Source organism: Capsicum annuum, unplaced genomic scaffold (assembly GCF_002878395.1).
Source record: "Capsicum annuum cultivar UCD-10X-F1 unplaced genomic scaffold, UCD10Xv1.1 ctg74704, whole genome shotgun sequence".
Taxonomy (NCBI): domain Eukaryota; kingdom Viridiplantae; phylum Streptophyta; class Magnoliopsida; order Solanales; family Solanaceae; genus Capsicum; species Capsicum annuum.
The window spans coordinates 1,012-12,015 of record NW_025884838.1 but is presented as its reverse complement, the minus strand read 5'-3'; the positions used below and the strand labels follow the sequence as shown (position 1 = coordinate 12,015).

General features: G+C 46.1%; 1 non-coding gene and 2 pseudogenes across 1 annotated transcript; all 3 read left to right on the top strand.

The window, feature by feature from the left end:
- Window positions 1-3,981, top strand: LOC124894518 (annotated as a pseudogene; the record flags this gene model as incomplete).
- A 4,716-nt stretch (window positions 3,982-8,697) lies between these two features.
- Window positions 8,698-8,853, top strand: LOC124894517. The gene has a single exon (XR_007051221.1). It is a non-coding gene; the product is annotated as a 5.8S ribosomal RNA (ribosomal RNA).
- Window positions 8,854-9,079: 226 nt separating this feature from the next.
- Window positions 9,080-11,004, top strand: part of LOC124894519 — a pseudogene marked incomplete at its 3' end in the record, with an annotated part of 2,936 nt that continues 1,011 nt past the window's right edge.

Sequence of the window (11,004 nt, the reverse complement as noted above, 5' to 3'; positions counted from 1 at the left end):
GGGGCTGTTGGAGTTTGATTTTGAATGAGGTGGTTCTTTTATGCATGTGGTGAGTTCTAGAAATTGCAATAGGGGCCATCTCTTGGCGCTGCATACATGTGGCCAAGTTGAATCTGCATCGAGCACCAACGACGGATATAGAGGCGCCCATGCACAAGCCTCAATGCATCTTCATTACCTTTGCTCCCTCCAAGGGTGGGATATCGCATCAAGTGGGAATTATTTTAGCCTTGAAATATTTGCATAGGATGCAGCGCACAACATCTATTGCTATGCATTGGGGTCAATGCTGGGCATGCATCGATAGAGCATTTGGATGCACAGGACGTGAATTATGTTCGGCATGTGCAGTTAAGCTGGATCCCTGCTTAGCAATAATGTCGTGACTCGCATAACATCTCATTCATGAGGCACACATGATTTAGGCTCGCTCTAAGTTAGTTTCTTGTGTTGCATTCCTAACACCCAAGCATTATCAAGTTTAATCCATTGTCTTTTACCTTTCGCATTTCATGCGCAGGGTGAATCAAAAGGCCTCCCTCGTGTCCTATGACTTTCTTTCTTTGTCGTGAAATGTTGTGGTTCATGAGTGACGGATGGAATTATCAAATATGTTAGATGCAGTAGGCATGGATCTTCATTAGCTTCTATGTTCTCGACAAACCTTGAAAAGTGCATCAGGCGACTAACGAACCCTGGCGTGAAAAGTGCCAAGGATTACTTAAATTGATAGCCTACCCCTCGCGCTCCATTTGCAGCGTGCGTCGGGGGGATGTGTGCTTCTCTTATAAATAAAAATAACTCTCAACAATGGATGTCTAGGCTCTCACATTGATGAAGAATGTAGCAAAATACGATACTTGGTGTGAATTGCAGAATCCCATGAACCATCAAGTCTTTGAACGCAAGTTACGCCCAAAGCCATTAGACCGATGGCACATCTGCCTGGACGTCACACATCGCGTCACCCCCTCGTATTGTACCTTAATCATGGGGCGCGCTATCATTACGGTGCGGATATTGGCCTCTCATGCACCTCGAGCTCGCGGCTGGCCTAAATATGAGTCTGCGTCGATGGCCGTCACATCAAGTGGTGGTTCTAACTTAACTCTCTTTGCTGTCACGGCTACTGCTCGTCGTGCATTCGGACACCCGAACCCTACCGCTCTTAGGCGCTCCAACCGCGAACCCAGGTCGGCAACTGTACATTTCGAACGCTGGCCTGTAGGCTCCCCATTAAACCCATCTTGAAACATAGACCAAGGAGTCTGACTTGTGTATGGATAAATGGTTGAGTAAACCCATAAGGCGTAAGGAATCTGATTGGTGGGATCCTTCTGAGGGGTGCACCGCCTACCGACCTTGATCTTCTGAGAAGGGTTCAAGTGTGAGCATACCTATCGGGACCCGAAAAGTGGTGAACTATGATTGAGTGAGGCGAAGCCATAGAAAACTCTGGTAGAGGCCCGCAGCGATACTGACGTGCAAATCGTTCGTCTGACTTGGGTATAGGGGTGAAAGACTAATCGAAATGTCTAGTAGCTGGTTCCCTCCGAAGTTTCCCTCATGATAGCTGGAACTCATGAGCGATTTCTATCGGGGAAAGCTAATGATTAGAGGCCTCAGGGGCGCAATGCCCTTGACCTATTCTCAAACTTTAAATAGGTAGGACAGCGCGGCTGCTTTGCTGAGCCACGCCACAGAATCAAGAGCTCTAAGTGGGACATTTTTGGTAAGCAGAACTGGTGATATGGGATGAACCGAAAGTCAGGTTATGGTGCCAAACTGCACGTTAACCTAGATCCCACAAAAGGTGTTGGTCGATTAAGACAGCAGGATGATGGTCATAGAAGTCGAAATCCACTAAAGAATGTGTAACAACTCACCTTCCGAATCAACTAACCCTAAAAATGAATGGCTCTTAAGCGCGCGACCTACACCCGGTCGTTGGGGAAAGTTCCAAGCCTCGATGAGTAGGAGGGCATGGTGGTCGCTGCAATACCTTGGGCGCGATCCTGGGCAGAGCGGCCGTCGGTGTAAATCTTGGTGGTAGTAGAAAATATTCAAATGAGAACTTTGAAGGCTAAAGAGGAGAGAGGTTCCATGTGAACGACACTTGCACATGGGTTAGTCGATCCTAAAGGTCGGGGAAACCCCGATAGTAGCGCATTTTGTGCGTACTCCAAAAGGGAATTGGGTTACAATTCCTGAATCGAGATATGGCGGTTGACGTCAACATTACGAAGTCTGGATACGTCAGTAGGAGGCTTGGGAAGATTTATTTTTTTTGTTTAATAGCCTGCCTACTCTAGAATCGGTCAGCCAGAGGTAGGGTCCAGAGGCTGGAAGAGCACCACACGCTGCATGGTGTCCGATGCTCTCCCGACGGCCCTTAAAAATATGAAGGACCAAATTCCATCCACTCCCGGTCGCACTCTTAATCGCATCAGGTCTCCAAGGTGAACAACCTCTAGTCGATGGAACAATGTAGGCAAGGAAAGTCGGTAAAATGGATCTGTAACTTCGGGAAGAGGATTGACTCTGAGGGCTGGGCACGAGGGTCCCAGTCTCGAACCCATTGGTTGTTGGTGTATTGCACGAGATGCTCCCGCAGCAAGAGCGGGTTGCCGCATGCCGACCTGGGGACATACTGGGAATGGTTCTTTCGAGGGCCTTCCCCGCGCGTTAAACAACCAACTCAGAACTGGTACGAACAAGCGGAATCCGACTGTTTAACTAAAACAAAGCATTGCGATAGTCCCAATGGATGTTCATGCAATGTGATATCTGCCCAGTGCTCTAATTGTCAAAGTGAAGAAATTTAAGCAAGCGCAGGTAAACAGCGGGAGTAACTATGACTCTCTTAAGGTAGCCAAATGCCTCGTCATCTAATTAATGACGCACATGAATGGATTAACGAGATTCCCACTATCGTTGTCTACTATTCTTCCAAACCACAGCCAAGGGAACGCGCTTGGGAAAGTCAGTGGGGAAAGAAGACCCTGTTGAGCTTGAATCTAGTCCGACTTTATGAAATGACATGAGAGGTGTAGTATAAGTGGGAGCCGAAAGGCGAAAGTGAAATACCACCACTTTTAACGTTAGTTTACTTATTCTGTGAATTGGAAGCGGGGAACTGCCCCTCTTTTTGGACCCAAGGCTTGCTCTGCGGGCCGATCCGGGCGGAAGACATTGTCAAGTGGGGAGTTTGGCTGGGGCGGCACATCTGTTAAAAGATAAAGTAGGTGTCCGAAGATGATCTCAACAAGAATAGAAATCTCATGTGGAATAAAGGTAAAAGCTCATTTGATTCTGATTTCTAGTACGAATACGATCCATGAAAGCATGGCCTAACGATCCTTTAGACCTTTAAAATTCAAAGCTATAGGTGTCGAAAAAGTTACCACTAGGATAACTGGTTTGTGGCAGCAAAGCATTCATAGAGATGTTGCTTTCTGATGCTTCAATGTTGACTGTTCCTATCATTGTGAAGTAGAATTCACCATGTGTTGGATTGTTCACCGACCAAAAGGGAACGTGATATGAGTTTAGACCATTGTAAGACAGATTAGTTTTACCCTACTGATGAAAGTGTCGCAATAGTAATTCAACCTAGTACGAGAGGAACCGTTGATTATCATAATTGGTCATCGTATTTGGTTAAAAAGCCAGTGGAACGAAGCTAACATGTGCTGGATTATGACTGAATTCCTCTAAGTCAAAATCCAGGCTAGAAGCAATGCATGTGCCCACCGCCTACTTACTGACCCATAGTAGGGGCCTCAGCCCCTAAGGGCACGTGTCATTGGCTAAGCCACCGCGGCCAAAGGGTTGCGGTGGCCTATCTGAAGTACAATTTCCATCGAGCAGTGAGTAGAATCCTGTGCAGAGAACTTAAATACGCAATGGGGTATTGTAAGTGGCAGAGTGGTCTTGTTGCCATGATCCACTGAGATTCAGCCCTTTGTCGCTCCGGTTCGTCCATCCCCCTCCAATCCAATCATTTTTCCATCCATCTCCAAAGGAGGTTTGTGCCTCTGTCCTTGGAAAATCCCACTAAGTGTTGTGAGTTCATCTTACCCGAGTTAGCCTTTTATTTTTCAGGTACCACGTGCGTTCCATTCCAAATATTTAAGTATATGATATCAAGTGGCCTTTTGCAAAAAAAATGGCATCGTAACTAAAGGTTTTTTGTGATGTGGAGTGTGGCTTAAGTGATCAGCGACACACCGAGAACAACGTCGGTGCATGAAGGCATGTCACAATTAGGGTTTTTCATGACCGTTAAGTGCAATATTAGAGACACGTCCAAAGACAAATGCCGATGGACATATAGTGGCCAACCATGGTAGTGTCTTTGTCAAGTTGGATATCCGTGCACCGACACCTTTGCCCCTAAACCACCATGGGCACCGTGCAACAAGGCACCATGGCACCATGACACCAAGGCACCCTGACACTATGGCACCATGCATCGTGCACCATGCACCGTGGCATCAAGGCACCAAGGCACCGTAGCACCATGGCACCGTGGAACCATGGAACCAAGGCACCATGGCACCATGAAACCATGGAACAATGGAACCATGGCACCGTGGCACCAAGGCACCACGGAACGAAGGCACCAAGGAATCGTGGCACCATGGCACCATGGCACCATGGTACCATGGCACCGTAGCACCATGGCACCTTGGCACCAAGGAACCATGGCACCATGGCACCAAGGCACCATGGCAACAAGGCACCATGGCACCATGGAACCAAGGCACCATGGCACCATGGCACCAAGGCACCATGGCACCATGACACTAAGGCACCATAGCACCATGTCACCATGTCACCATGCACCAATGCACCAAGGCACCATGGCACTATGGCACCAAGGCACTATGTCACCAAGGCACTAAGGCCCCATGGCACCATGTCACCAAGGCACCAATGCACCAACACACCAAGGCACCGTGCCAAAATCAAAAGAGCATAAACCTACGTTCGATCATCCTAATATTTTCCTGACGTTCATCTGTCTTCCTCACCGTTGCATTCTTATTTCGTTACATACCCGATCTAATTTCTTTAAAAAAATATATTTCAATGTTACCTCATACGTTGGGACGATTTCCCTAATGTCCCATCGCCACGTTATTTTTTTCAAATTTTTATTTAATATCCATAAATTTAAATATTTTATATCATTACATTATTCGTACAAATATGCACTCAATTATTAATTTAAGGTTACTTCATTCTAATATGCATGTTTTGGGGTTGTTACTTATCTGTTACATTTTGGGCAATTTTCCTATTGTCCCCTTGTTATTTTTATATTTTTTAATTTTTATTCAATATTCTTAAATTTAAATATTTTATATCGTTATGTTATACATACAAATAAGCACTAAATTGTTGGTTTAAGGTTAGTTCATGCATTGAGAATATTTTTCTAATGTTTTTATATTTTTAAAATATTTTTCCTCTTTTTATTTATTTTTACTTATTTTTTGTATTTTCATAAATAATATTGAAAAAAATATTTTCTTAATGAAAATTATCATTTACAAATTATGTGACTCTTTTGTGACTGCATAGACTTTGTCTTATATCAAAACGTTCAGTTCTAGTCTGCACATGTCTAATATGATTCTCTGACAAAATCATGTCTACTCCTGTCACTTGAGTTTTTTTAAGCATAAATAAGGGAGGTAGAGGTGTTGAAGGCACTTCAAGGCGACTGTCGCTAGTTAGCATAGGCGCTCACTGGGCATGTCGGCGTGTAGTGTGGGCACATGGCATCATGCATGTCTAGTCCATGCAAGCCACCTTGCCTGCAAAACAACATCAATAATGCTTCATTGTATGCTCGTGTCGGCTATTGGTGACGTCGTCCATGACGGGGCTGTTGGCACTTGATTTCGAATGAGGCAGTGCTTTTGTGCGTGCAGTGAGTTTTGCATGCTGCTCTAGGTGCAATCTCCAGGTGCTGCATGCATAGGGCCAAGCCGAATCCGCGGCTAGCTTCGGCGGCGCCCGTACACAAGTCTCGGTGCACCTTCAACTCCTCTGCTCCCCCCCAACGATGGGCTATCATGTTAAGCGGGACTACTACAACCTTGCAATATCTGCATGGGCAGCAGCACACAACATCTATTACTGGGCGTTAGGGCCAGTGCTGGGCGTGCATCGACAAAGCATTTGGACGCACGGCACGTGAGTTATGTTTGAAATATGTGGTTAGGTTGGATCCCTGCTCAAACCACAATGTCTTTACCTGCCTGCCATCTCAGTCGTAGGGCAAGCATAATTTAGGCTTTCTCAAAGTCATTTTACTGTGTTGCATACCTAATGCCTAGGCATTATCAAGTTTTATCTATTGTCATTCGCCTCTCGCATTCTGTGCACGGGGTGAACCAGAAGGCCGCCCTCGTGTCCCACAACTTCCTCGCTTCATCGTGCGATGTCGTAGTCCATGTGCGGAGGTTGAGATTCTCAGATGCAGTAGATATAGTGGGCATGGGGTCTTCATCGGCTCTTATCTGCCCTGTATGATGGTCCTTGCAAACAACGGTCGCGCTCACCTTCAATCTGTCCGCGCCCTCACAGGCAGGCCGGGCTCATGCGACACTGGTGTCAATGAGGAATGCTACCTGGTTGATCCTGCCAATAGTCATATGCTTGTCTCAAAGATTAAGCCATGCATGTGTAAGTAATAACAAATTCAGACTGTGAAACTGCGAATGGCTCATTAAATCAGTTATAGTTTGTTTGATGGTATCCACTACTCGAATAACCGTAGTAATTCTAGAGCTAATATGTGGAACAAAGCACAACTTATGGAAGGGGTGCATTTATTAGATAAAAGGTCAACACGGGCTCTGCCCATTGTTGAGAAGATTCATGATAACTTGATGAATTTCACGGCCATCATGCCGGTGATGTATTATTCAAATTTCTGCCCTATCAACTTTCGATGGTAGGATAGTGGCCTACCATGGTGGTGATGGTGAAAGAGATTTAGGGTTCTATTTTAGATAGTGAGTCTGACAAACGGCTACCACATCCAAGGAAGGCAGCAGGCGCGCAGATTACCCAATCCTGACACGAGGAGTTAGTAACAATAAATAACAATATCGGGCTCAATGAGTCTGGTAATTGGAATGAGTACAATCTAACTCCCTTAAAGAGGATCCATTAGAGGGCAATTTTAGTGCCAGCAGCCGCGGTAATTCCAGCTCCAATAGCGTATATTTAAGTTGTTGCAGTTAAAAAGATCATAGTTGGACTTTAGGATGGGCCGTCTGGTCCGCTAATGGTGTGCACCGATCGTCTCGTCCCTTCTGTCGACAATGCACTCTTGGCATTAACTTGCCGGGTCGTGCCTCCACTGCTGTTACTTTGAAGAAATTAGAGTGCTCAAAGCAAGCCTATGCTCTATATACATTAGCATGGGATAACATTATAGGATTTCGGTCCTATTACGTTGGCCTTTTGGATCGGAGTAATGATTAACAAGGACAGTCAGGGGCATTCGTATTTCATAGTCAAAGGTGAAATTCTTGCATTTATTAAAGACGAACAACTATGAAATTATTTGCCAAGGATGTTTTCAATAATCAAGAATGAAAGTTGGAGGCTCAAAGATGATCAGATACCGTCCTAGTCTCAACCATAAACGATGCCGACTAGGGATTGACGAATATTGCTTTTAGGACTCTGCCGGCACCTTATGAGAAATCAAAGTTTTTGGGTTTCGGGGAGAGTATGGCCATAAGGCTGAAACTTAAAGGAATTTATGGAAGGGCACCACCAGGAGTGAATCCTGCAGCTTAATTTGACTCAACACGGGGAAACTTACCAGGTCCAGACATAATAAGGATTGAAAGACTGAGAGCTCTTTCTTGATTCTATGGGTAGTGGTGCATGTCCGTTCTTAGTTGGTGGAGCGAGTTGTCTGGTTAATTTTATTAACAAATGAGACCTCATCCTGCTAACTAGCTATGTGGAGGTATCCCTTCGCGGCCAGCTTCTTAGAGGGACTACGACCTTTTAGGCCGCGGAAGTTTGAGGTAATAATAGGTCTATGATGCCCATAGATGTTCTGGGCCGTACGCGCTCAACACCAATGTATTCAATGAGTTTATAGCCTTGGCCGACAGGCCAGGGTAATCTTTGAAATTTTATTATGATGGGGATAGATCATTGCAATTGTTGGTCTTCAACGAGGAATTCCTAGTAAGTGCGAGTCATTAACTCATGTTGACTATATCCCTGCCCTTTATACACACTGTTTGTCGCTCCTACCAATCGAATAATATGGTAAAATGTTCAAATTATGGCGATGTGGGCGGTTCACTACCCGCGACGTCACGAGAAGTCCATTAAACCTTATCAATTAGAGGAAGAAGAAGTCGTAACAAGGTTTCTATAGGTGAACCTGCGGAAGGATCATTATCAAAACCTGCATAGCAGAATGACCCACGAACGTGTTTAACAACTGGGGAGCCCACGTTGGCAGAGTGCTTCTGCCCTTAGCACGAGAACCTTCCCTCGTCCTCGGTGCATGCACCCAGTACGCGCGTCGGGCGACTAATGAACCCCAACACGAAAAGTACCAAGGAATACTTAAATTGACAGCCTGCACCTCACTCTCCATTCGTGGCCTGTATCAAGCGGACGTGTGCTTCTCTTACAAATAAAAATTACTCTCGGCAATGGATATCTTAGCTCTCGTATTGACGAAAAACATAGTGAAATACAATACTTGGTGTGAATTGCAGAATCTCGTGAACCATTGACTTTTTGAACGCAAGTTGCGCCTGAAGCCATTAGGCCGAGGGCACGTCTGCCTGGAAATTATGCATCGCATCACCCCCTTGCATCGCGCCTTAATCATGGGGTGCGCTTCCATCACAGGGCGGATACTAGCCTCCCGTTAACCTCAAGCTTGCGGCTGTCCTAAATGCGAGTCCATGTCAATGAACGTGGCAAGTGGTGGTTGTAACTCAACTCTCTTTGCTGTTGCGGCTACAGCCTGTCATGCATTTAGACTCCGGGACCCTACCGTGCTTAGGCTCTCTAACTGCGAACCCAGTTTAGGCGGGATCACCCATTGAGTTTAAGCATATCAATAAGCGGAGGAAAAGAAACTTACAAGTATTCCCTTAGTAACGACGAGCGAACCAAGAACAACCCATCCTTTGAATCGGGTCGCTCCATCTTCTGAATTGAAGTTTGGAGAAGCATCCTCAGTGGCGGACAGGGCCCAATTCCCCTGGAAGGGGACGTCAGAGAGGGTGAGAGACCCGTTGTGTCCGGACCCTATCGCACCATGAAGCGCTTTCTATGAGTTGGGTTATTTGGGAATACAGCCTAAATCGGGCAGTGAATTCCATCCAAGGCTAAATACGGGGGAGAGACCGATAGAGAAGAAGTACCATAACGGAAAGATGAAAAGGACGTTGAAAAAAGAGTCAAAGAGTTCTTGAAATTGTTGGAAGAAAAGTGGATAGGGGCTGGTGATGCGCCCCGATCGGATGTGGAATGGCGACGAACTGGTCCACCGATCGACTCGGGGCGTGGACCAGCAGGGATTTGGGGGCGGCCAAATCCCGGGCTTTTAATACGCTTTTGGAATGCCATCTTCTTAATTGTGGCAGGCAGTGTATTCCTCCGGTGTGCTTTGGCATCTGCACGCTTTGGATGCTGGCCTACGGGCTCCCCATTCGACCTGTCTTAAAATACGGATCAAAGAGTCTGATATTTGTGTGAGTTAATGGGCGAGTAAACCCATATGGCATAATGAAGGAGATTAGTGGCATTCTCTTGAGGGGCTTACCGCCTATTGACCTTGATCTTCTAAGAAGGGTTTGAGTGTGAGCATACCTATCAGGACCTAAAACATGGTGAACTATGCCAAAGTGGGTCGAAGCCAGAGGAAAATCTGGTAGAGGCCCCCAGCTATACTGCTGTGTTAATGTTCGTCTGACTTGGGTATAGGGGCAAAATACTAATCGAACCGTCTAGTAGCTGGTTCCCTCCGAAGTTTCCCTCAAGATAGCTGGATCTCGCGTGTGAGTTCTATCGGGTTAAGCAATTGATTAGAGGCCCCGGGTGTGCAATGCCCTTGACCTATTCTCAAACTTTAAATAGGCAGGACGGCGCAGCTGCTTTGTTGAGCCGCACCACAGAACCAAGAGTTTCAAGTGGGCCTTTTTTAGTAAGCAGATGCGATGTGGGATAAACAAAAAGCTGGGTTACAGTGCCAAAATGTGCGCTAACCTAGATCCCACAAAGGGTGTTGCTCGATTAAGACAGTAGAACGGTGGTCATAGAACTCAAAATCTGCTAAGAAGTATGTAACAACTCACCTGCCGAATCAGCTAGCCCCAAAAATGGATGGCGCTTAAGCGCGAGACCTACACCCATCCGTTGGGGCAAGTGTCAGGCCTCGATGAGTAGGAGGGCACGACGGTCACTGCAAAACTTTGGGCATGAGCTCGGGTGAAGAAGTCGTCGATGGAAATATTGATGGTAGTAGAAAATATTCAAATGAGAACTTTGAAGGCTGAAGAGGGGAAAGGTTCCATGTGAACAGCACTTTCACTTGGGTTAGTCGATCCTAAGGTTTGGGGGAACCCCGACAGATAGCACATTTCGTGCATACTCCTAAAGGGAGTCAGGTTAAAATTTTTGAATCAGGATGTGGCAGTCGATAAAAACATTAGGAAGTCTGGAGACATCGACGGGAGCCTCAGGAAGAGTTATCTTTTCTATTTAACAGCCTGCCCACACTGAAATCGGCTCAGCCGAAGGTAGGGTCCAGCGGATGGAAGAGCACCGCATGTCGCGTGGTGTTCGATATACTCCCGGTGGCTCATGTAAATCTAAAAGACCGAATGTTGTACACGTCCGGTCGTAATCCTAACCGCATCAGGTTTCCAAAGTGAACAGCCTCTGGTCGATGGAACAATGTAGGCAAGGGAAGTCGGCAAAATAGATCTGTAACTT